Source organism: Chinchilla lanigera, unplaced genomic scaffold (assembly GCF_000276665.1).
Source record: "Chinchilla lanigera isolate Chin_1 unplaced genomic scaffold, ChiLan1.0 scaffold00142, whole genome shotgun sequence".
In the NCBI taxonomy this organism is placed as follows: Eukaryota; Metazoa; Chordata; class Mammalia; order Rodentia; family Chinchillidae; genus Chinchilla; species Chinchilla lanigera.
The window spans coordinates 2,305,713-2,333,127 of record NW_004955543.1 but is presented as its reverse complement, the minus strand read 5'-3'; the positions used below and the strand labels follow the sequence as shown (position 1 = coordinate 2,333,127).

The 27,415-nt window shown below is 39.2% G+C and overlaps 1 protein-coding gene and 1 pseudogene across 5 annotated transcripts in view; both read right to left on the bottom strand.

The window, feature by feature from the left end:
- Nucleotides 1-27,415, bottom strand: part of Bmp15 (bone morphogenetic protein 15) — a 41,265-nt gene that overhangs the window by 12,249 nt on the left and 1,601 nt on the right. For all 5 annotated transcript variants that reach the window (XM_013508138.1, XM_013508137.1, XM_013508139.1 and 2 more), the window contains exons 2-4: nucleotides 4,591-4,806; nucleotides 3,941-4,089; nucleotides 760-864 (exon numbers count right to left, since the gene is read on the bottom strand). The gene's annotated coding sequence lies outside the window, so the exon portion shown is untranslated. The remainder of the gene's footprint in view (nucleotides 1-759; nucleotides 865-3,940; nucleotides 4,090-4,590; nucleotides 4,807-27,415) is intronic.
- On the bottom strand, nucleotides 10,564-11,738 carry LOC102025621 (annotated as a pseudogene).

Here is a 27,415-nt window from a genome sequence, read left to right as displayed (position 1 = left end):
TAGTCTTCAATCACTCCCTTCCATCCATTTGAGCTTGACAGAACCCTAGGCCATTCCTCTTTGCATTGTCCTCAGAGAGGGAGAAAATTACACAACAACAACAAACAGGAAATCTCTGAAGCTCTAGGCAAGAGCACATGCAAGTTGGGTCTCCTGATCTGACCTTCAATCACCTTTACACAACTTGAGCCTTAATAAGGATTCATAACCATGCACTACATCTCATACATGTAATTAAGGTGACAGTGAATTCTGGGATAGGGTGTATGTTGAGAGCACCTGAGATGACCCAGTATCCTGTCAATCATTCCTGTCAGTCTTACCTGAAGACTCAGTAGGAAGCATCTGCACTAGTGTACATATCCACTAAATTCTAAGAGCCAGATTTATCTGTGCAGTGCTTTTTACTTTTCTGTCATCCTACCACCACTTTTTTATTCATGCCATATTTTTTGTCAGTATGGACTTGCCCTGAGCACATCTTTCCATGATCTTCAATAAATGCAATCACCTTTCACTTGCCACTGGGTGTATGCTTGCAATTCTTTGCCCATTATACACAAGAGCCTGGAGTATATCAGCTACATCCACCACAGTTAACAGAACCACTTGATTCATGATGGAAGTCCAATATCCCCCATACGCAATTGAAACTGAAAATTGAAGAAGTAAACACACTTATGGGCAATTGAGTTAGCCCCAAATTGGCTGCCTAAACTTGGAGACAATCCAAAACTTTAGCCAAATCTCTGAACATACCTCAAATCTTCTGTATTCTCAGAAGGTAACAATGCACTGTGTTTTACTTTTTGTCTCTTCTTATCTTAATGAAAACTTGTAGAAACCAGCTTGGGCAGGGTGGTGCTAGGGGACATAATAAAAGAACAGAGAAATATAATACTCCAACTTTAAGGATAAAAATGGTTAGGATTATTGTTGAGTACTTCACTGAGTTCTTAAAGATAGTATTCAATCTTTCAGAGTATCCACTCATCAGACTATGAAATAGGCTCCAAAATCAGAAGACTCTTCCTCTTCAGCAGGGAAATATATATCTTTAAGGAAAATTTATACTTCCTCCTTCATACATATATTCACTGAATGTATATTTATTAACTATATTCTATGTGTCAATTCTGTGTCAAGCACAGATAGGAATAGTACAGTCTTGGTTCACGAATCCTTCTGTTCTCAAATAATTTAGTTTGTACATAGAAGTGTTTGGCAAAATTTTGCTTCTGTTTGCAAAGTCCACATCAAGTGACAAACACAACCTCCACCATCTTCACCACATGAACATGAATATAACCATCTTTCCAAGAATTATGGAATGAGTTAAGTTCATAAACCAAGGTGCCACTTTATTAACAGTATTCCTATCTTTGTAGGATTTACAATAAAAAAGACTGACAACATATAAATAACCCCATGAAAAAATATTTTAAATTATGATAGTGTTGTGCATGAAAAAATTATGTGTTGTCATGGGAACATAACTCAACAGGGGATAAAGTTGGTATGGGAGACCCAATTTAGTCTGATGAGTCCATAAAGTTTTGTCCAAAGAAGTGATAGTTAAAAATAACACATAAAGGTTAAGTAGTTCACTAGGCAAAGATATGCAGAAAGAGCCAGGCATGGCATAGAATGCCTGTAATCCAAGCAATGAAGTAAGGCTGAGACAGGAGGATAGCAAGTTTGAGCCCTGCTAGGGCAATTCATCAATGTTCTGTCTCAAAATCTTTTTAAAAGTTTGGGGATGTAGCTCAGCAGTAGAGCATCCTGGGTTCAATCCTCAGTACTGCACACATGAAAAAAATGATGTGGAAAAGAATATTCCAGGAAGATGATGCAACATTATTGATTGAGTTAAAAATAAAAGGATCTTGGCACCCCAAGTGAATTAAAAGACGGAAGTTTGGCATGCGCACAGAATACATGATGAGGCTGAAGAATTTATCAGGGGTAAATTCACACACACAAATAAAACAAAGTCCCAAGAATAATCTAATACTGGTATATTCTACTAGCGGATTATTCGTTTTCATTATTGAGTTTTGGAGCACTGGAACATGTTTGGGGAAGAAAAGAAAGAATGAGTTTGATTATAGATATCATGATTTTAAGTGAATGTCCAGTAGGTGATTTGATATAAGAAAGTTCAAAAGAGGAATCTAGGAATACAAAACTGCGAGTTGTTGGCATAAACGTTATTATTGAAGGCATGAGAATGGCTGTGTTTATTTAGACTAAGATATGTTCAACCTCCAGGCCTTGGGCCACATGCTACCCTGGATAGCTCGTAATGTGGTGCCACAACATGGTAAATAAACTTTTAACATAATTATATGATTCTTAGTGATTTATTTATGACTTAATTTTATGGTACCCAAGCATGAACTGAGTATTCAAGAGCTGTGCGGGCAGGGTACAGACCAGGGCTAACCTACCCTATTGTTTTGGAGACACCGAGTCAGTGGTAGCACATGTGTTTCAGATGTTACAGATGCTTGTGTAACTTGGTGAATAAAATGCTACAACTATAAATAATGGTATTTCAAGCCACCTACATGTATTTGTACCTGTGAAGGTATTTGTTTATTATTACTAAGCAGATATAAATTAATTAATTATTAAAAGTACGCTTGTTTTATTTTGTAAACTAATTAAGAAGTTAAAATAGCTTTTTTAGCAGCTGTGATACAGGAAGCACATACATTCTAAAGGTGGCTTAATACAATTCCTCCTCATTTAATGTGGCCCAGGTAAACCAGAAAGGTGGACACATAGCATTTAGAGAAAGTGCAGTGAAAATAAGAGAGCCCAAAATGAAATGGATGATTTTAACATTTTAAGATTGGATGCAGGTCTCAGGGTCAAATGGGCAGGAAGAGAGTGCTGTGCCCAGCAAACAAAGAAATACAATGTTTTATGAAGAAAGAAATCACGAATTGTACTGAATTATGCACAAAAGTGAACAAAATGAGAACTAATGTGATCGCTGAACTTAACATCAAGGCCACTGACAACCTTAGTGAGAGCTGTGTTTGCCAAAGCTGTGGCAGCACTCATCTGATTATTTTATGTCTGGGGGTGAATGAGAGAGGAGATGATGGGAAAGGGAGGCTAGAAAATCCTCTCTCCTTTCTGAAAAGAGAGAAAAGAGAATGTGGAATCCAGTAAGTTTTTATTTCTTTATTAATGTAAAAACTTCCAAGTGTAGATGATAATGTGTCACGTACCAAGCCTATATTTCAGGCTGCAAGGAGCAGAAATGAATCAAAGGAAGGCTGTAGACAGAAATACTGGGCCCACAGCCAAAAACATTTTGGGGGAGTGCCCTGATTGGATTCAATGTGAACACTCGTAATTGTTTTTAAATAAGTACTACATTCGTTTCTATAATGGCATCTTAGCTAAGAGGAATTACATATAACTTGAATAGGCTAAGATCTTGTCTTCCTTCGATGAGATGCTACTGCTCACCTTAGTTTTACTCAGCATCATCCAAACTGTGACTTCTGGAGTAACCTCTCTAAAATATCCACCTGATCATGACTCTGTTCCGCCTAACATATTTCAGTTATTCTCCCCTAATGGTAAAGTCCTAAGGTTCTCAAAATGTAAAACAGGGCCCTTTCTGATATGACCCATAACTACCTTTCAGGATGTGTTAACATCCACATTTGCACCCTACACATCATTGAAGCCAAAGGGCTTATGGTTCTCTGAATCAGCCGAGCTCTCCCTTAGTTTCCCTGAAATTTTTTATGCTGTTAGCCTTGCTCACATATCTTCAGTGGAACTGCCCAACAAAACTCTGCTAAATGAATGCATGAAGGGTTTTACCTCAGTTTCCTTGACACTTTTTGAAAGAGGATACATGGCTGTATATGATAATGAGTGGGGTGTTTACTTTGGGAAGCTGGAGAACACTTACATACTGGGATTTCAGGGAATAATTGAGGTCTTCATTGCATTAAACCATCATCCTTCTTGTCACTGGACGTAGTCCAAGGAAGTTCTGCAAAGTCAGGCGATGGGGAAACTTGACTGACGCAACCCAAGAAGTAAGTATGTTTATTACTTCTATCACAGAGAAAGAATTTTTAAAACTCATTAGTAGGTGACACTGGAAAGATTTATTTAGAGCAAACTATACAGAAGGAAAGACAGGTGTTCAGAGATTGAGAAACATTATGGCCTGAAGCTGGGTATATTTATATACCTTGGGGTAGCTTCAAAATGAGTGATCTAGGATATATATTCCTCCTGTCTGTCAGGTTACCAATTTGGTAGGCTGAGTTAGAATGCAAATCATTTACATATGTTTGAACCTGAAATATGCAGCCTGCTAAATACCACATTTTCTAGAGGATGAGGCTGGGAACAGGAAGTAGAATTTACAGATGAGAGGCACAGACCCAGAGCCCAATTTACAGCTTATTATACCTTTAAAACCATTAGGGATTTTAAAAAAGGGTTTTCTGGAAGTAAAAAAGTCTTCAGTAAATTTTGGGTCCTGAAGCTGTAGTTTTCTTAAAAGTATGAATTCAGAATTATACATTTTTTCATCTTCTTTTTACTTACCTTAATTTCTTCTATCCTACTTCTTTTTCTCCCCCAAGATTTTGACACCCTATTCTTAATCGAAGCTGCTGCAAAAGGTCCACCTTCCTATAGCTGCTTCAGGATGAAGGGGCATTGATCCTGCCTAGTCAGGCATCAGAAGTCTCATCCTGACTGATGGAAAGGAGACAGGAAGATCAGGTTTTGTTGTTTGAAGAATAATCATTTTTTGATAGTCTGGAAGAAAGACAAGGAAATATGGGGCATCAGTCCACAACAAAAGGAGATCAGAAGCAGGACATCAGCAGGTCATTAAAACTTAAGGCAGAGTGTGACACTGCATTAACTTGTGAACATAGGTCTTATAATGAAGAAGATACATTTGGAGAGCTGTGAAGAATATATACCTAACATTTTTTTTATAATAGCTGCAGCTACAATGTGTAGGGCTTTGGTTTGGTAGAACAGTTTTTGTTATAATTTTTAATTGAAAATTTAACAAATAAATACCTAGGCCAGTCCTGGTGAACCTATGGCATGAGTACCACAGTGGGCTGTCTGTTATCACTGAAAGTTTTAAAAGGTTGACTATCCCCGCCCTAGGTAGTATCATTTAGAGATTTTGTGTAAATTTCATAAAAGACTAGATGTACCACATAACATCTTCAAATTCCATTTGGGAAACGAAGTTGAAAATCAAACAATCACACCCAGTGAAAAACTGATCTGATCCATTGATGCTGCAAGACTTGGAGGTTAATGTATGGTCTTGATGTATGGTCTTAACCTGTGGATAGCCTAATGTACATATTTTTATTCACTCCAGAGATAGCAATGGCTATAGATTTGTGCCACAAAGCCATCTAGTATCATTTGGGGCTGGTGATTTTATCCCAGTTCATGTTTTTCAACTGGTCGCATACAAATCAGTTATTTCATAACACATTAATGTGATTAAAGTTTTGCGCAGGAACTCATCTCATATTTTGAGTGGCATTGCTCCATATATAATAAGTATGGTTTTTCTGTTTCCATACAAGGACTGCTAACTGGCTGAGTTGCCACATAGTGAGTGGATAACAGTCAGAAATGTTCATCCTAAACCTGAAAATATCTGTTCTCGAACTGATTATTGGTTATCATCTTTTATGACAGAGGTTTCAGAAGCCTGAAATAGAGCAGGCTTTGTGTATTACCGCATCTGAGTAATAGTTTAAGCAAGAGAGAAATTCCTATGGCATTTTTGAAAAGGAATTTATTTTATAGGCCATTGAGATACATTAGTTAGTGCTAGTAACCTACTTCAAAACTGTAGCTAAAATTTGGTGTTATTCTGTAAAATTTTGCAGTTTTAGCCAATCATTTGCCTATACAGGGATACCTACTATAGCAGCATCAAATGTGCTAGAAGTGGGCAGCATTCCACAAAGCCAGCATGCATCATTTGCAGTGTCTTTGGCATATTGTTAGGGCACTCAGGAAGAATTAGTTTCTCCACTGGAGAAGGATGTAAGAGTTAAGATACAAATGAATTGATAAGACTTTGACTTGAGCAGACAGTACAGTTATGAGATGAGTTACATTTAACATGAGGAAGATAATTTAATTTAAACAGGAAGCAGAATATATGTTAAGGCTTGTATCTAGATGTCCCCCAAAGCCTCATGTGATCATAGGTGGCGCTTTTCATGGTGACAGACATGGATCTAGATTTAGTCCTTAGCGTGGGGAAAGCCAATTTATTAAAAAGGCTATCTTTCTTCCAGTGAACATGTTTGACCGCTTTGTCAAAGATGAAGTGGCTGAGCGTGTTTGTAGTTGTATCTTCATCTTCTAATCTGTTCCACTCATCCTCATGTTTGTTTTCTTTTGTTTTTGTTTTTTGCTAGTACTGCGCTGATTTTGTCATAGCAGCTTTGTAGCTGTAATTTCAAATCAGGGATTGTGATGTCTCCTGCCTTGCCTTTGTTGCCCAGGACTGCCTTTGCTATTCCAGGTTTCTTCTGTTTCCAAATGAATTTTTAGAATGTATTCTCTAGATTTGTGAGGTATGCTTAAGATATTTTGATTGGTACTGTATTAAATCTCAGATGAAATACAAAGGGAAAATCAATATATGAAAAAAATGTTCAACATCTTTAGTCATTGGTCATTCAAGCAATGCAAATTAAAACAACACTGCGATTCCATCTTACCCCAGAGAGAATGGCTGTCATCAAGAAATCAATCAATAACAAATGCTGGAGGGGCTGTGGAGAAAAAAGGGACCCTCCTCCACTGCTGGTGGAAGTGTAGACTGGTACAACCACTGTGGAAATCAGTGTGGAGATTCCTCAAAAAACTAGGATTGGAAGTCTCATTCCACCTAGCTATTCTCTTTCTAGGTATTTTCCCAGAAGAATTAAAGCATCACACCTCAGCGATACATGTACACCCATGTTTATAGCAGCAGAATTTGTAACAGCTAAATCTTGGAAACAGCCCAAATCCCCATCAACCAAGAAATGGATAATGAGGAGGTATTTTTATACAATGGAGTATTACTCAGATATAAAGAAGTAGAAACTCAGGGTTTTCATAGGTCAATGGATGTAACTACAGACCATACTTATAAGTGAAATAAATCAGATTCACATGTGTAAACACTGTATTGTCTTCCTAATGTAAGAAACTGAAAGAGTAAACAAAATCCTAAATGTACAATAGATATTGTGAAAGGGGAAGAAACTGCTTAAAAGCAAAGGACAACTGGGATGGGGGAACAGAGAAAAGGAAGGGAATATATATACACATATACACACAAGATAGCTAACATAATTATACTACTAATTTCTATTAATTCATTGAAAAGAAAGGTTTGTGCTTACATTGCTTGATTAATTCTGCATACTTCTATCTTGTAATCTAAGCAACTACTTTAAAGATAACAATATGTAATATATTAACTATTGTTAATTTCCTATTATCTTCTTTTAAAATTTTTTATCATTGTTTTTATTGTTTTTCTCTCTTTAAAATGAAAAAAAGATGTGTTGCCAACAATGAAGTAAATAAAGTATTCTGGGAAAACTAGGAAAGCTTAAGTGAAAATTAAGTCCCCAAATCTGCAGGTTAAAGGCAGTAAAAAATGTCTAGCCTTTGGAACACTGTCAGTACTAGTCATAATATAAGTCTTACTAGAAGAGGTTCAGGGCATTGGGCCAAGGCATAATTTAAAGCCCTCATATCCGAAAGAAAATTAATACTTTTACCTACCACGTCAAGTGTTACCTGAGGTTCTTCTACAACAGTGTTGACTAATCTATGACACATGGGCCACAGCAGGCTATTTGTTACCATTGAAAGATCTAAAATGTTTGCCATTACTGCTTTACAGTGATGTCTGTTTCGCTGAAATGGGATTTAAGAGACTGTAGGCATCTTCGGTCTTTCAGAGCAGCCATAAAAGAATTGAGTTTATCTTTTCTCTCTTGAGAGATGATGGCAGTCTCATTTTCAGTGTCTTCTTCTCTTTGCAGAGGAGGCATATCACAGGAGAAGAAGGGTCTGGCTTACTGCATTTCTTACTCCAGTGTCCAGGCTCTCCAAAGCAGTAGCAGCCAACTGGTCTCATCCTCCCTTTTTACATGGGGAACACTGGGCTTTCCCCGAGGAAGCAGGGTTTTACTTTTTAATGTCAAAGCAATTAACTGGCCTGTTTTCATGCCTATAGTTACATTGCCTGGGGCTTTACTGACTTACACATCTTTTCATTCCTCCAGTTGTGGAGAAGGTCATTATACAGTTTACCTTTCAATGTATTGCCTATATGGGACTTTGAGCCTTACCAAGCCATTTGATTGTTTCTGGAGGAAGTCTAGCAAAAGCATTAGTATAAAAAGAAACGAAAGCAGGACCTTCGTCCCTGTGGAAAGCCGCTGGGACATCACTAGATGCTTTGCTGAGATACGTCCAAAGGAATGATGACACGAGGGCTGTTACCATTTGTCCTGTTTGTTTCCACCTCTTCCCATTACTTAATATCACAAAGTTATAAAATTTGAGTTTCCCAGTTACACAGATGTGAACCTCCAAGTTGGAGAGGAAAAAGATCAAAGGGGAATAAGAAGGAATAAGTTTCCTTGTCTTAATCCTACCTATCTTTACTTCCTCTATCCTACCTCAAATTAACACACCAAGGAGAAAGGACTTGTGAAGCCCAAGGAAAGATTCTACTCTATACATCATAGGTCTCTGTATGGCTGATTGTGTCAATTTGAGAAGTCTAGAAGCTTAACTAAGCTCAGCAATTCTACACCCTAGGTTACAGAGGCCCTCCCTGGGGTGGCTAGTTGCCTGGATATTATAAAGGGGACATAAGGAAGGACAGATCTGCTTCTGTTCTTCAGAACAGCTCCAGTCTTAGCCTTCAGCTGGGACATCATCTCCTAGTTTTTAGCAAAGACCCTTCAGCTTCTGCCTGTGATTCTTCAGCTTTCCAGCATAGACGCTACAGCTTTCAATCGCAGATCCATTGGCCTCTTGATAGGGACTTGTATGGGACACTGCAGTGAACTCCAGACTCTGGACTGAACCTTTCAGTCTCCAGTGTGCAGACCCCCCTCCCCCGGCGCACTTCCTCATCCAACTCTGTGGCTGACCATCGTAAGCCAATCTTATAGCTGTGTACACATTTGTATATCTTATGTTATATCTATTTCTCTAGTAAAACACTGACTGATACAGTCTCCTCTAAGAGAAGGAAATGACCAAAGTCTACAGCAAATGGGAGGCTTGGATACCATGAATTACAGAGCAGTGGAGGGAAGGACAAGGAGTCAAGCCTCAGCCCAGCAACTGATTCCCAACAAAAACAGAAGGAGGGGAATTAAAATGCAGTGCTCTAAACTTGTGCACTAGTGCACAGGAAGAGCCTGAGAATATTATAGTTTATGCATACTAGAATTTCCAGAGACAAAGGTGGCACAATTTGCCCTGGTTGTGCACTCTCTTTGGTCTGCTTATGGCAAGAGTCTTACCCATCCAGACTCTCTGGGAGAAAAAAAAAGGTTAATATTGCTGACCATTTGAAAAATACAAATTGAAACAACATTGAGATTCCACCTTACTCCAAAAAGAATGGCTGTCATCAAGAAATCGACCAGGACCAGATGCTGGGCAGGCTGTGTTTGTCGGGAGAGGTACCTTTCTCCATGGTTGGTGGGAGTAAAAACTGGTACAACCACTATGGAAAACAGTACAGAGATTCCTCAAAAAATTAACAATAGAAATCTCCTTTGACCCAGCTCTTCCCCCTCTAGTTATCTTCCCAAAAGAGTTAAAGACATCATAGCACAGCCGTATATGTATACCCATGTTTACAGCAACACAATTCATAATAGCTAAATCTTGGAAGTGGCTTATATGTCCACCAACAGATAAATGGTTAAAGAAAATGCTGTATTCTATAAAGATATTTATGCTTTACTGGGAATTTTTCCTGTTCTTACTTCAGTGTCTTCTCATAAATTTCTGGAAAGTCTCAAATATCCCTAGCATCACAGGTAAACCACAAAAGTGATCATTCACTAAAATGCATTTTAACCTATGTAATAAGTCTTTGTAGTTTAGTTTCTCCTAATTTGTGTAAAATAATCTCATTTATCTATGAAAAATGATAGTCATTTTGATTTTATTAAACAACCACTTCTCTGTTTACTAGTGTTTAAAAACTGAGTAAATTATATACTTATATTTAAATTAATGGATATGTATAGACAAAGTAATATTTATTAAAATAGAATACACAATTTATACTAAATTCAAGTAAGATTTATACATATTTTCATCTTTAAATTTTAAATACACATGATTATTTTAAAACATTTATACAAAACTCAAATATGATATCCAAGTTAGATTGTGATTTTAAAATAAGAAACCTCCAATAGCTAGTACTCCACAATGTGGAAAACTCCAATAAAATGCAGGTATAATTCTTGTGTAGATGTTAGTCTATAGCACAGAGTGATATTTTCAAGCAAACATGATCCAAACAGCACACGCAGATTCAGGGTAAACGAACACTCTGACATGTGCTGCCAGTCGTACTGGGTCTCCACAGCAACCGATTATTTCTTCACAAAAAGGGGACCTCACTACAGGCATGTGGCAAATGCACACCTTGCATTTTTATACATAAATTGGATCAGGAAGCCCTTAAATGTGTGCTTGCAAGGCACAGCCCTTCTTATGGCATCCTGGAACTCCTGCTTGCCTGCAGATATGCTTGTTATGCACTCAAATTTATAAGAATCCAGAGTGACTGACAAAAGGTAGGAAAGCTGGTCTTTCCACCTGGTGGTAAGGCCCAGATCCTTCCTGTGTTCTGACACCAGGAGCCTCGCATCATTTTGATTTCATGACTGGTTACTGAACTGGTTATGAACTGTGGATACACAGCAGTGGGAAGGATAGAAGAGAGGTTATAACTCCTGTATCACACACAGAATTAATTGCTTCTTCACTGATGAGTTTCCATTTAGATTCATCATTCAAATCAAATATACAGTTTTCTATAGCATCAGAAGGCTGTCAATTTCCCAGGACTCTCTGATGATTGAAAATACAATCCATATGGGTACAGCAGTTTGAGCTGCTCAGCAAGTGGAGGTTCATGGGAATAGGGAGGTTTGTGCATGTGCCTGTGTCCTGTTAAATTCTCCCAAAAGGCAACGAATGGTACCATCAGTCCCACAAGTCATGACCCAGGCATGAGGTACTCCTTTTTCCTTAGTCCCAACACAAACAAAGGCTTCCAGTCTATATCCAAGAAAAAGGCTGCACAGAAGGTTAGCTCGATCTTTATAGTCACCCTTGTTCCTACAGAGAAAGGGCCGCAGAGTCCACTGCTCCTGTTTACCTCCAATCACAGGGGCCTGTTCATACCCAAGCACATTCACAAAACTTGCTGCCTTCTTTGGAGTGTCCAGCAGTTTTCAGGCTTGAAATGGCTTCACATGTGAACTGAACAGACTGGTAAGCCACAGCATCAGTGGCATACCACCTTGGCTGCTCCTAGCACAGTTCTTCAGTGGGATGGGGGTGTGGGTGCGGGTGGCAGCCGACACTGAGTCAGCCTGGTGGGCAGGAACCAGGCCCTTGTTTCTTATTTTCCCAAATCTGAGCATTGTTTTTAGGGTTTTTTTTAAAGGTGTTTGCTTTCAATCTTGCTTTTGTTTTTCTTTCTCTTCTTTCCTTCCTTCCTTCCTTTCCTCATCACCAGTTTCCTGGGGCTTAAGTAACCTTCATTTGGCCCCTGCACTACTAATCTTTTCCTCCTTCTCTTCTCTATTTTCTCATCTTCACCCTTATGCTTTGCTCCTCTTAAATACTTCTTTTATTTTCACTTTCTCTATAATTTCTTTCTCTTTTGACCCTCTTTTTCTTTTATCTTCATTTTTCTGGCTAGTGTTTTGGTCTTACCTTTATCTAATTCTATAGATACCCTTCCACTCCTCACTAAGATCCCCTGTGCCAATTTTCTCTCCTTCTCATATCATACAGTTGAATGTTTCAAAGTTTGTCTCTTGCATTCTCCCAGCCCCAAACCCTGTATCTTTAATAGTGCAATTATAAAACTTTCCTAATCTTTTGATACTTAACTCAGTAAAATTACTGCTGAATTGCTTTCTATCATTAGCAAAAACCTAGTTGTTACATTTACTACATATTATCTATAATTCAATACCTGGGTTGCCTTAATATTTACATCACATGCACTTTTTTTCTAGGATTTTTTTTATTTTAAAAATAAAGGGAGGAAAACATTAACAGACAGACAACATTTTACAAAATAGCAAAAGAACAGTACAGACAATACGGAGTTACACACAAAGTGGTAGGGAATTAACAATGCTTGTTGTATTACATACTGATATCTTCAAAGTGGCTTCTCATGAAAACAGATATAGACATGCAATACTGATCAACCACAGACTCATTGACAGTTTCTTTCAGCCTTTTTGCAGCTTTTTCTAGGATTGAGTGATACAAAATTACTTTTTATTGTATATTAATATTTATTTTGTCTTGGGCAGTATTACTGTAGCTGATTTGCTTGATATTAACAGGGTCCCATACTTGTGGCTAGCTCTCTGTAAGCCAATACTCAGATTACCTTTGTGACATTAGCAATACAATAAATTCCTGGCTTATGAACATTCTATCTGTGAACTTTCACAGGTGTACCCACTTTGTAAGCTTAGGAATGAATCCAATTTACAAACAATTCTCCTAGAATGGAAGCCACTCATAAGTTGGGGACTTACTGTGCTAGAGAACATTCCCTGGGAACTTGGATGCTGGGCTAACTACACTTCATTCTCACCTCTAAAATTGAACAAGAGGTGTGGCGAGGGATTACAGTTAAACTCACCCAAAAAATCACTGAAAAGAGATCTCTATATTGGTAACAAAGTTTTCATAATACAAGCACCCACAAACTTCAGCACAGAAAATAAGCACAAAAAATAACAATAGACACATGAGAAGAAAAAAACAACAAAATGACTCCCAAAACTCCCAACTCCCCTGAAGCCAATCCAGTGAATACTGAAGAGCAGAATAGCATAAACTATGCACTTGAATTAATTGAAAAGAGAGCAGAATAGTTTTGAAAGCAGGTCCAAGAAGTCCTAAGAGGGATTAGAGAAGATACAACTAACAGATAGTGGAAGTAATAACTGCAAAGTTGCAGGAACTTTCACAAAACACCAATAAAAAGCTAGATGAGTTAAAGAAAACAATAAGATTATGCATGAGCAGCTTACAAACAAATTAGAGTCCATGACTATTGGGTTAATAGCCCTTAGTTATTGTGGGCTGGTCAGGCCTGCAATCTTCCAAATAAGTGGATGGTGAAGGATTAAACAAATGAGATAACTGAAATGATTATAGGTTCCAGGAGGGTCTAACTCTCTCTCTTACTGCATTCAAGATTCTCTGGGTTAAGACAAAGACTTCTCTGGGTAGCCCATATTTACTTGGTTTTCAAACAAAGGAGGGGGATACTCAAGAAAATGCGGGAATCTGAGCAGGGTCTTGGGAGAATTTTCCCAAGTAGTAAATTATGTCAATCAGGAGAACTACCTCATTTTTAGGCTGGTATCTATTGCAGGAGTGTGGAGCCTGCAGCTGCAGTCTCCTTTAAGTTAACTGGGGTTAGAGCCAAATGTCCTCAGCTGTGGCCTTATCTTGTCCTTTGAGATAATGGCTTCACAGGCCAATACAGGCCTCAGCAGTGAGCAGTGACTCATAGAGCCTCATTTACTATGAGCCTATGAAAGGACAAGGGCCCAAACCCTGGGCAAAAGCACACGTAAACATGAAAAGCCAATTGGTTAATATTAAATCCTGCCCAGAGCCACTTTGTAGTGGTCTCCAACGCATGAGAAGGTTGCAGTCAGAAATCCAAGAGATTAAAAATCATACTGAAAGTATGGGCAGTAGAACTGTCCAATATGAGGACAGAATCTCAGATCTAGAAGACAATGATGCCTTCAAAGATGAAATACTTAGACACCTTAAAAACAACAAGAGGAGAGCTGGGGATTTAGCTCAGTGGCACAGTGCCTGCCTCACAAGTGCAAGGTCGTGAGTTCAATTCCCAGTACCGAAAAAAAAAAACCAAAAAAAAAAAAAGTCAAAAACAACAAGAGCATAAAAAGTAGATTAAAAAACTGTTAGATGATGCAAAGAAGACTAATCTAAGAATAACATGATTAAGTGAAAAATCAGAACATAACACAAATGGCATGAGAAACATGTTCACAGAAATAATGGCAAAGACTTTCTGACTATAAAGAAAGAATAAACACACAGTTAAGGGAGATATATAGAATACCAAATAGCCATGATCAAAAGAAAATATCTCCATGCCACGGTATACTAAAAACTCCAGATGTCCATCCCATGGACAAAATTTTGAAAGCTGCAGAGAAAGGCAATGATATAGAGGCACATATGGAGGCAAATCAATAAGGATCATGGCAGACTTCCTCACACAATCTTTAAAGGTCAGGAGGGCTTGGAGTGGTGTATTCCAACCCCTAAAAGGTAACAACCTCCAATGCCGGTTTATGTACCTGGTAAAACTCTTCTTCTTATGGACAAATAAGGTATATACATTACCAGGAGCCCTCAAAAAATTCATGACCACTAAACTAGCAAAAAAAAAATTTTAAGGATATCCTAGAAAGAGACAATGAAGCCAACAATGCCAATATGTCTAAAAGAATGAATATATACCATGGGATGAGCAGCTATGTAAAACAAGAAAAAATGAGGAAATCAGCAACAGGAGAATAACTCAATGACAGGAATAAGTCAGTATCTCTCAGTAAGAACTCTCACTGTGAACGGTCTCAATTCCCCAATCAAAAGACACAGGCTACCAGAATGAACCAAAAAAAAAAAAAATAGTAATGATATGCAGGATACAGGAAACACATTTAATTCAAAAAATCCTCACAGATTAAACATCAAAGAATGGGCCAGGGATATAGCTCAGCAGCACAGCACCTGTCTGCCAAGTGCAAGGTCCTGAGTTTGATTCCTGGTACCAAAAGAAAAATCAAAGGATGGAAAGCAGTATTTTCTGTAATAGGAAGCAGTAAAAAAGCAGGAGTTGCTATCCTAAGTTTAGATAAAGTATATTTTAAGCTAAGACTGATCAGAAGAGATAAAAGTTACTACATATTGGTTAAGGAAACAATTCAACAGGAAGAGTTAGCAATTACAAATACAGAGTTCACCCCCAAAAATGTATAAATCAGGAAAAGAAAAACTTGTATGCATATTCTAGTACTAAATTTATTGAGACATCATAAGATTAAAACAAGTTATCAAGCCAGGTGTGGTGGTGCATGCCTGTAATCCCAGCACTCGAGAGGCTGAGGCAGGAGGATCCTTGTGAGTTCGAGATCAGCCTGGGCTACAAAGTGAGCTCAAGGCCAGCCTGAGCTGCATATTGAGACCCTGTCTCAAAAGACCAAAAAAAAAAAAAAAACAAGCTATCTTTGGCCTCTAGAATTACAAGAGGTGCTTAAAGTGGTCATCATTAGTTTTTAGACATTATTAGTACATTGAACTGCTGAAGTATGTACAATTTTTTTTGGCAGACTCTGTATATATGCCCAAACACAGGTGCACCAAACTTCATAAAACCAACACTAATCAACATGAAAAATCAGACGAACACCAATACAGTTGTCACGGGGGATCTCACTACGCCACTGCAACAAAAGGAGAGATCAACTAGGAAAAAAAATCAACAAATAAATATCAGAACTGAACCAAACATTTGAACAAATGGACTTAATAGGTACTTACGGAGTGTTCTACCCAACAACAGAGTATACATTCTTCTTAGCAGCACATGGGACTTTCTCAAAAATATACCACATATTCATCCATAGAGCATGCTTAAGTAAATGCAAAAGAACTGAAATCATCCCATGTTTGTGATCAGACAATAATGCACTGAAATTAGCAATTAATGTCAAAAGACACCACAGAGGTTATGCAACCACATGGAAATTAAATAAAGCCCACTTGAATAATCAGAGGGTTACAGATGAAAGTAAAGAAGAATTTAGAAAGTTGCTACAATCAAAAGATAATGCCAGTATGATATGCCAGAACTTATGGGACACAAGAAAAGCAGTTCTAAGAGAAAAGTTTATAGCAGAGAATTTGCACAATAGGAAAACAGAGCTTGCTCAGACAAATAACCTAATGATGTACCTCAAGGTCTTAAAAAAAACAAGAACAATTCAAACCCAAAGCTAGTACAATAAAGGAAATTACAAAGATCAGGGCAGAAATTAATGAATGAGACTAAAAATATAAATAACACAAAGAATCAATGAATTAAACAGTTGGTTCTTTGAAAGACTGAACAAACTAGAAAAATCATTAGCCAATTTTATTTTAAAAAGGAAAGAAAAGACTCAAATTCATGGAATTAGAAATGAAAGAGATGAAATCAGAACAGATTCTGCCCAAATCTAGAAGGTTATTGGCAACTGCTTTGTGAACCTGTACTTGGATAAAATGGAAAATTTAGAAAATATGGACAAATTTCCAAATACATGTGGACTACCAAAGCTAAACCAAGATAGAAAAAATTTAAATACGCTGATGTCAGTCAGTGAAATTGAGGAAGTAATAAAAAGAATTACCAACTAAAAAAAGCCCAGGTCCCAATGGATTCACTGCTGAATTCTATAAGAACTTTAGAGAAGATCTAACACCAACACTCCTCAAACACTTTAATGAAATTGAAAGGGAAGCAATACTCCCAAAATTATTCCTAAAACAAGTATGTTGGTTTGAGGGATATTTTGCAAGGGGAAACAATAATATAATACAGGACACATACTTTATATGATTATTTATAATAGTCACCCAAAGAACAATATACAAAAGAGTAATCTGTCCACAGACCATACACCAAAAATCCAGCTGAGGGCCTGGATCCCACAGAAATGTCCTGCATGAGTCCAGCTGAGGACCTGGAGCTCATAACAATGCCTCCCATGAATCCAGCTGGAGGCCCAGAGCCCATAACAATATCTCATGCAGGCCTGTTTTATGGATCTGCGCTGTGAACACCCAAAGGTTAGTGGTGGAATCTAGGAAGACAAGCATTATCCTGATTCCAAAATCAGAAAAAGACACAATCAAAACAGAGAACTATAGACTAATCTCTTTAATGAACACAGAGGCAAAAATCCTCAATAAGATACAGTGGTATCTCAGTTCACAAACTTAATTCTTTACATGATTCTAGTCACAATACAAATTGGACAAGAACAGGATCAAATAATGTCAACATCAAACGTAAACAATGAATTTGATTTGGTTCTCATCCAATTAGGTTTGTGACCAGAATCATGGAAAGAATTAAGTTCATGAACTGAGGTACCACTGTACTGGCAAACAGAATGCAAACAGAAGGCAATCATCAAAAGGATTATATGCCATAATGAAGTAGGATATATTCCTGGGATGTAGGGATGTTTTAAGTATGCAAATCAATAAATGTGACTCACCACATAAATAAAAGGACAAAGACCATATGATCATCTCAGTAGATGCATAAAAACCACTCTACAAAATTCAGAAACCAATCATGATAAAACTCTCAAAATAGGAGTAGAATGTCTTTACCTTGATATGATAAAGTCCTCACACTTCATGGAGAAAAGCTAGGAACTTTCCCTCTAAAATCAGAAACAACATAAGAATACCCTCTATTACCACTTTTGTTCAATGCAGTTCTTGAAACACTAGCTAGAGCAATTAGACAAGAGAAAAAAAGTAATAGGGACAGAGGAAGTTAAATTATTGTGATTTACAGATAATGTGATCCTGTATATAGAAGGCCCCCAAAACACCACCAAAAGACTCCTAGAGCTACTAAGCAAATTCAGTAGTGTAGCAGGACATGAAGTCACCACTGAAAAATTAGCAGAGTTCCCATATACCAATAACAAAGTCACTTCAGAGAAAGAAACCCTAAAATTCAAAGGGAAACTAAAGTACAATATCTTCCATAATAGCATCAGAAAGAAAGAAAGAAAGAAAGAAAGAAAGAAAGAAAGAAAGAAAGAAAGGAGGGAGGGAAGGAGGGAGGGAGGGAAGGAAGGAAGGAAGGAAGGAAGGAAGGAAGGAAGGAAGGAAGGAAGGAAGACAGACTTAGGAATTCATCTAACCAAGGAAGTGAAAGACCTCTACAACAAAAACTATAGTATTCTGAAAAAGGAAATCGAAGAGGGTATCAGAATATGGAAAGATATCCCCTTCTCCTGGGTAGGCAAAACAAATGCAGTTAAAATGGCAATACTTCAAAAACTGTTATATAAATTTAATGTAATACCAAGTAAAATACCAATAACAGTTCTTACAGAACTAGAGAAAGAAATCCTAAAATGCATATAGAACCAGAAGAGAGCTAGAATAGCAAAAAAATTCTGGACTAAAATGACAAGGCAGAGGGCATCATAATTCCCAACCTTAAGTCTTTCTGCAAAGCTACAGTTATAAAAATGGCATGGTATTGGTAGAAAAACAGAGTTATAGATCAATGAAGTGGAATACAGAATACAGAACAAGATACAGAAACAACTCCAGGCACTTTCAGTTATGTAGTTTTTGACAAAGGAGCCAAAACCCTTCACTGCAGGCAAGATAGTATCTTTAAAAACTGGTGCTGGGAAAACAGGCTCTCAACATGCCCAAAGCTGAACTTAGACTTGTATCTCTTACCAATCACTAAACTAAAATCAAAATAGATGAAAGACCTCAATATTAGAAGAGAAACACTTAATCTGTTGGAAGACTAGCTAAATAGGTAAAACTCTTGAAGACATAGGTATAGGCAAAGACTTTCTGAATGAATCAATAATTGTGAAAGAATTAACCTCAAGAATCAACAAATGGGACCACATTACATTAAAAAGGTTGTGTGCAGCGAATGAAACCACCAATAAAATGAAGAAACAATATAGAACATGAGAAAAAAAATTTGCCAGCTACACCTCAGACAAAGAACTAATATCTAGAATATATAAAGAACTGAAAAAAATTACATTCCCCAAAACTTAAAGACCCAATCAAAAAATGGGCATCTGATATGAATAGACACTTACTAGATGAAGATGTACAACTGGCCAATCAATACATGAAAAATGTTCAGCATTGCTGGTCATCTGAAAAATGCAAATTAAAACAAATTTCACCCTGGAAAAAAACACTGCCATCAAGCAATCAACCAATAACAAATGCTGGCAAGGCTGTGGGGAGAAAGGAACACTTTTTGATGGTTCATGGGACTGTAAACTGATACAACCACTATGAAACTCAGTATAGAGTATCCTCAAAAAATCTAAAAATAGAAATCCCATCTGACCCAGGTTTTCCCCTTTGGGGTATTTTTCTGAAGGAGTTAAAAATGTAATACCACAGTAATGTATATGTACACATGTTTACAGCAGCACAATTCACAATAGCTAAAACTCAGAAACACCGTATATGCCTATCAACAAATGAATGGATTAAGAAAACGTGGTATTTACAATGAAGCACTACTGTGCCATAAAGAAAGATAAACTTGAGTCATTTGTAGAAAAAATGGGTGCACACTGAAACCGTAACATTAAGTGAAGTAAATCAGACACATAAATTTGAACATCATATGGTTCCCTGTATTTGAAAAAGATAGTATGAGTAAAGAGGGAGAGAAAAAAAGTTGATATATTCCAAGTCTGTCTATTGAAATCAAAAGCCATACTTAATATTTTAGCATGACAATCATGATAACATATTTCTGTAACACACTTAAATCTCCATTTTGGTATAGAATAGACTTTTTAGTCAAGTGGCTCTATCTAGTTCATAAGAAGCTCTCATCTAATTTGTTGTCCTTTAAAGGGATGTCACTGAAGAAATTTGATTTCAAGTTTTCCTTATAAATGATAACTGTTGTCTCTTAAGAGTCTACAGGGATTCAACTAGAACAATGATTGATAAGGAACCACCATTTGTCTGGCTATACTTTATATTTCAAAATGCTTGATATCCAGATAAAATTATAATCATTAAGCTCACTGCTGCCACTACAGTGCTAATGTCACTGAACTTCTCTTCTGAGTGTTCAACAGCTGAGCTTTGGAGACCAAAGCTAGAAAGGTAACCTGGCTAAGAGGACAGTCAATATTTTGCTCCAGCTCTCTAAGGTTAACGAGGACCCAGGATGTGAGGGAATCTTTTCTGCAATATCCTACAACTCTGGTGAGTGCAGTGAACGGTGTGCCAAAGGAAGAACACTAGAGGGAAAAGTCTCCCATGCTTTTATAGAAAGCAATTGGTCTAGCAAAGGCTGTGACTCATCCTGACAGTTTATAGGGAGCCCTTCCAGGTCCACCCCAGTAATGAAAAGTTATTGGAATTCTAGCAAGTTAATTCCAATCTACCACTTCCAGTGCAACCCATGTCAAGAATAAAGACACTAAGGCATATTTGTGGTTATAGGGGAGCCAAGGGGTCCTAAGTCCAGCCACAATGATAGCCATCTGGAATAAAGGCCTATACCCAGGACTGAACCCAGATTTTATTCATTTGTAAAGAAGGGACTGGCTTGAGGATGAGTGACTGTGAGAGTGGAGGGAAATACCTGAGTGCCATGAGCTGGGTAGGTATGAGGCCTGAAATCACCTCTGCAACTGCAGAGAGAAGCATGTGCAGAAGCAGTAATCTGCGTAACACAATTGAGATAGCCTCTAATGTTTTGGGGTATTGGGGTCAGTGCTTTAGCTCTGATGTGTAATCTTTGAAGCCCCAGGAAGACATAGCCTCTATTCCTAAGGCTCCATCCCAGCCCACAGCATGAAGAATTGGCTCACACATCTGGCCTCTTCCCTGCTCACTGGAGGGAGCAACAGGGGGTTGAGGAAATATGCCTGCTATCTCCAAAGATTACCATCAGCATCTAGGCTAGACTGCTATGCATTGCTTAAAGCCAATGGAAGGGATAAGGAAAAGTCCTAGCCAGCTCTGTACATATCAATACATGGAAATAGGATCAGGCTCAGCCAAAACAGAGGCAATTGCTCTTCTTTTAAGGAGAGTTGCCTAGGTGGTCCTCCACAAAGGCTGACATTGACAGAAGATCTGAGAGGCTCTATACATGGTTCTAAATTAAATCCTGAGGAGACTTAACTGACCTTGATAGATAACAATAGGTTAATTTTGTTAATTCAGGTCTCAATTTAACTTGGTCTTGAACATTCTGCAGAAAAGTATAACTAATCTTTCTTTCTTTTCTCCTTTCCAAAAAGAAAGAAGGAAAGGGAAAAATATATGTATGTATATAAAAGGATAGCTGGGTTAATTGTACTGCTGATGTCTATTGATTTATTGTAAGGAGCAGTTCATGCTTAAATTTTTTTGACCAATTTTGCATGCTTATATTCGATAATCTGAACTAATTTGAACACAATATGCAATATAACAACCATTGTTGAATTCCTACCATCTTGTTTAGTGAAGCTCTCTCTCATTGCTACTTTTTTACTATTTTTTATTCTCTTTAACTGTTTGATCAATCTTGCCTTCTTATATCTGGTAATCTGAGCAGCTTCATTGAAGACAACAATATACAATATAACAACCTTGTTAATTTCCTATCATCTTGTTTTGAAATTCTGTACCATTTTTGTTTTGTGTTGTTTTATTTTTGCCTTTGTTGTTATTTTGTTATTGCTTTTTTCTCCTTAAAATATAAAAAGAATAGTACCACCAAAAGATATATAAAACAATGTCATACTAATAAGCTAGACACAGGATAGGGCTCCAATCAGTAACCTCTTCTGGCAGTTTCCAACTCCCCCAGTAACTAACCACTGGTGTTATTAATAATAAATTACAATAAAATCTGTCTTCTCTTACATCAATTTTTCTCAGCTTGAAGCTTAAGATGGAATCTATGTCCGTCATACCCTATCCACATTTAGGGATACTTCGTCAGAGGAAGAATATTACAGAGAGCTCAGTTCCCCCACATACTCACCTTTCTTTAAAAACACAATTACAAAAACAAAAAGGAGGACTATGGCTACCTCCACATGCACAATTAAATCTTGCTATCATTACCTTAAATTTTACCTTAATTCTTTTTAAACCTGGTTGCAGAACGTAAATACCCTATGCAGAACTTTATTGGCTAAACAACAGATCTGTCCAGCACACCTAGGGCTCAAGTCCCATAGTAGGATATCCAAACAGGAAAGTGGGATGGCCCAGTGCAGTTACTAACATAGGGTGGAGGGTATGCTTGTATGTTAACAGACAATGGATCACCATTATGTTTGCCCTCCCAGAACGTGTGACCATGGAGAGAGGACCATCCCAGCCTCATGGCAGAGCCTGTTCCCATCCAGCCCTCCTGTGTAAGCATTCTCAAGGATGACCCTAGAGGTAATCCCAATACCACAAGTACTGAGATCCATGCAGGCTACAAAACCCATGCCATGGAGACAAAAAAGACAGCGCAAGAGGCTCACATTCTGGTAATGCAACATAAACTCCTAAAGATATGTTTGCTCTACGTTGGCCATCACAGATTGTACACTGTTTCACCTGATTCAATTATAAAAACGCAAAGTGAGAAATGTTGGGGACCACGAATTGTAAATTGACATAGTATCTGTCTTAGGCTCTCCTTATCCTGCCTGCCTTGTGGCCAGTTTTTGAATGCAGAAATCCTGAAATCCTGCTTCCTCTAGGTCAATGAGATTAGCACCCAGGTGTGAAGGTAGATCTTGGCTGTTTCCTTTACGATGTTAAATTTGGCCATTCTACCACAGCTCTACACTGTTCCTGAAAAAGCACCCTATCCTCTTGCCTACACTGGCTAATAGAATGGCAGCTAGCTGGAGATTCTGGCCCTTTTGTTTCTAGAGAGCTCCTGGTGGGCCCAGATCCCTGCTATGCACACCTCTACTTTGTCTCTTGCTCTTTCTTTCCTTTCTTGCTGTGTGCTTTAACCTGGGCAGGAAACTGGGGACTCACTAGAGGGGTCCCCAATAACTGGCACCATAGGAAGGGTCTCTAGTATCAGTGGGGACATGTTTCCTAGAATTCAACTCTCTTCCCTAAACCCCTTGTCCTTCCATAATATTTAGGATAAAGCCCTTTTCAAATACACTTCCTGAAAAGTACTTTAGTAGTAAACAAAGTGGTTTTTCTTCCCAGCTCAAGTGACAAGTGATAAATATAGGGACATGGGCAGACAAGGCTTTGGGTCCAATACCTGCAGTGGGAGTGATTCTTTTATATATTCCAGATCTACACAGGAGACACCAGAACCTTACATTTATAAGATCCTTTGCAATTAGTGCCAGTGGCATTGTGCAAAGACCTGACATGGTGTGGGGACAGAGACTGCTGTCTCCAAATTTCCACACAGGTGCTCAGTGAGTTGGAGACTCATTACATGTCACGTATGTTTACTCTTTTCAACCTTGGCGACAACTATTTTTCCCAAAAGGGGAAAATTAAGTAAATAAAGGTTAAAAAAGAAAAAAGCAAGACTTTTGACATTGACACTAGCCATTAAATGCAACTTCGTTCTTCTAATATATAAATTCTTCTTCTAACTTAATAAGCTCTTTGTATAAATATATATGCTCCCTGTAACCAAGGCTTCTTCTCCTGGCTACTCTGCTGCCCCACCCTACTTTGTTCCAGTGCAGTAACTAGCTCCCATTTGCTGCACTGTGCCAGCTAGAGACACCCACCAAAGACAGGTGGGCAAAAGGGCAAACATGTAGGTTGAGACTTTTTTCTATCTTGTTCTCCTCCTGAGCTTTCTTGCTTCTCCTTTGCCTGTATCCTTGCACAGTTCTCCACCTTTCCCTTTCTCTACCTCAGTCAATCTCAGGGCATATTCCCAAGAACTTTAAATGAACTCACACTATAGCACATCTAGTCTCTCTCTCTCTCTCTCTCTCTCTCTCTCTCTCTCTCTCTCTCTCACTCACACACACACACACACACACACACACACACACACACCCCACACAGGAAGATATTGCCTGAATCTCTAAGAGCTCTAAGATATCCTAAGTGGTTCAGATTCATTGGTGCCTGTCTTGGTTACTTTTCTCTCATTGCTGAGACAATATACCCAGTGCCCAAAATTAAGGAAGGAAAGGTTTATTTAGCTCACAGTTTATGGAGGTTTCAGTCCATACGTGGCTGGCTCCAGGGCGGAGTGGCACATGGCAGAAGGCAACAGCTTACTGCAGTAGAAGACAGCAAAAACAGCAAGAGCACAAGTGGAGGAGGCAAGCAGCCTCTTTCCTTCCCTATACTGTATGGCTGGCTATCTGCCCACACACCATCTCAGTGCCATCCTCTTGCACAGGCTCGGGATGTAAGACTGCTGAGTCACTTAGCCAAGCCTCTAGACTTCTCAAGTTGACACAATGTATTCACCATAACAGTGCCAAAACCTTGCAAAGTTTACTCATCCCCAGAGAGGATTTTTTTCCACACTGTAGAAGAAGACCCCTAGGTATCAAAAGAAACACATCTGATTAGAACAGAATCGCCATTTCACAATGACAGGCCCCATAGCTTTGATGAGGTACTAACCAAAGGAATTAACCACAAAGCCATAGTGTTATAGGCAGCTGAGTTAGCTGGAAATATTACACGCACTCAGACAGGGCGGGTCCTCCAAGGAGCCAACATGAAAGACAAGATACCTTGTGAATGGAAACTTATTTGCTGTGGGCCAGACCTCAAGACAAAAGACTAAACAATTGCACCAATACACCTACCTCCCTAGGTGTAAACATCAGGGATTGTTATTCTAAGTAGGTAGCAATCACCTTGAAAAAGCCAAGAAGAGTCACTAGCCCAACCCCCTACAGGAAAGGTCACTGTTCTGTCTTCATAGCCCCCTGCTACATGACTCTCTTCCCCATTTGATCCCAATTTAATCAATTTTACCTGAACAATTATACTTGTAATCTTATTGGCTGACCACAGTTTTGTCCCACCTCATGCCCACCTTGTAATTTCCCATTTTCCCCCTATCTTGGACCCGCCTCACCTCGTGGTTTTGCCCTATAAAGTCCCTGGGAAGGGCAAGGTCCTTGGCAACCCACTCGGGCCCCCTTCTGTCACTCTCTTGGACAGAAGATTTCTTTCCCTCAATAAATATATTCTGCTCTTAACCTCCATGCCTCAGATTCATTCTTCGACTTTAGAAAGCATGAACTCATCCCAGATGTCCTTCAGGTTGGGAGTTTCTATTTTCCTGTATCAATAGGGCCAGTCCTCTGTGAGTTAGGTTTCCTTTATCTGTTATCAGGAAATCACTAGGAACATCACAACATATGGAAAAAGCATAAATCATCCCCTAGCATTTAGGATTTTTAAGAGTTCCTCTTTCTTTGCCACTTGATTGTCAGGAGACTACATATGTCTCTAAATCAGGCATCTGAATTCCCCACATGTAGGTAAATCACAGGAGCCAGTAAAAATCAGTGATTTCCCCAGCCTGATCATTTCCTATTACAAAGGTTCCCCTCTAACAAATATGAGCTAGACTTGCACCCTCCATGCCTTCTTCCACTCACTACCTTTACTTAAACTCCTCCACTCCTACCTTTTCCACCAGATCCCTCCAAGCAGGTATGGCACACCGTCCTAGATCCATATAACTTTTGTTCCCACACACCAAAGCAGATTGACTGCTATTCTCCGCCACGGTTCTTGCATTTTCTGTCTCTGCCTGGTCCAAGTATTGGGAGTCATCAAAACCGTTCTCTCCTCATCCTTGAGCTCCATTAGAGCACACCTACAACTCCACGGGCACCTGCTGTGAACCACAGGCCGGCGTGGAAAGTATCCCTGACGTGGGAGGTTGGTAAGACTGGATGTACCCCTGACCAGTACTGGCCTAGGCTCCCACCCAAACTGCAACACCACCAGAAGGTTCAGGAGGCCCTCAGACTCATTGAAAACATGGACTTGGAGGCTGCCATTGATTCAGTGGATGGCAAACCGAGGCAGTCCACCGAATGGATCCCAGCCTTGGCATTGCATTAGTTTCTCGGCACCCTTCCCTGACTGACCCACAGTGCGGCTGTCCCAGGTTAGTGAAACAAGGCACGGGAAGCCCACGGAAACAGTGACACTGTGTGCCAGTGAAACAAAGTCACTTTCCTCACTCAGCAACAGCTCTGGGGAAAAAGTGACAGAGCTGGCCCAAGGCCTGGCCACTAGCCTGTCCTGGTGTCATTTAAAAGCCACCCATTTGAAGGACATATTTAGCTCTGGGAGTGCCTAGGCTCAGGAAGGCAAGTGATGAATCCAGGGTTCCGGAACTGAGGAAGGACAGAGCGAGGATTACAACCCCAGTCTGGTTGCCCCGTGCAATTCCAATTCTATTCCTTTCTACCATACCCGCCACGGTATGTGCGCGCCAAAAACTACTTTCAGGGAGAAAGCTGTGTTGTTCTGAAGTTGCCAAGTGGCAACTAAGGCAGAGTAATAGAAAGAGGGCTAATGCAACGTACCCGAATGTGCCTTGTCGGGAAAAAGTACAGACAGCATTGCACTGCACAGACACTTCTCCTGCTGACGTGCCAGAGCTAACCCAGGTGTAGCTGGCTTTCCGTGTAAGGCGCTGGGCTACTTGGGAAGAATGGGAGAACCGCTTTGACCCCCTGCACATCCACACGTTTGTAGTAATGAGCCTTCATATAATAGGTGTCAACTGTACACCCTGCAGAAAGGGAGTCATGAAACAGCACCCTGCGTCTCAACACAGGAGGCACTTCCTCAACAGCCTGGCCAAGAAAACCTCATCTACCCTCAAATAATCCCCAGCCAAACCACAAATTGCTGGCTGCACCAGACTTAGTAACACCCCCTGCCGTGCTCCTGCAGGCTCACAAGATGCCCTGGACCACAGCAGCCAGCGCTCTCTGGGTGCCTCTCAGGTTTGGTGAGCCCTGGGCAGAACTGAAACTTGACCTCTCTGAGGCAGGCTGTCTAGGCCCACTGTGGAAATCGGGCAGGGAGTGTGAGGAGGCAAAGAAGGGGAGGAACTACCAGACCCTGGAGGGCTGCATATCCCACTGTGACCTTGGTGGAAACAGAGCAGAGGGGAGGAGTTTGATTAGAACAAATTCCTGAAGGGGTTGTCTCAGAGGGTTTCTGTTTAAAAAACTGTTTTTTATTGCTGCAGAGAAGGCTGGGGGGAGAGGCCTCAGAGAGTGTGCTGGCA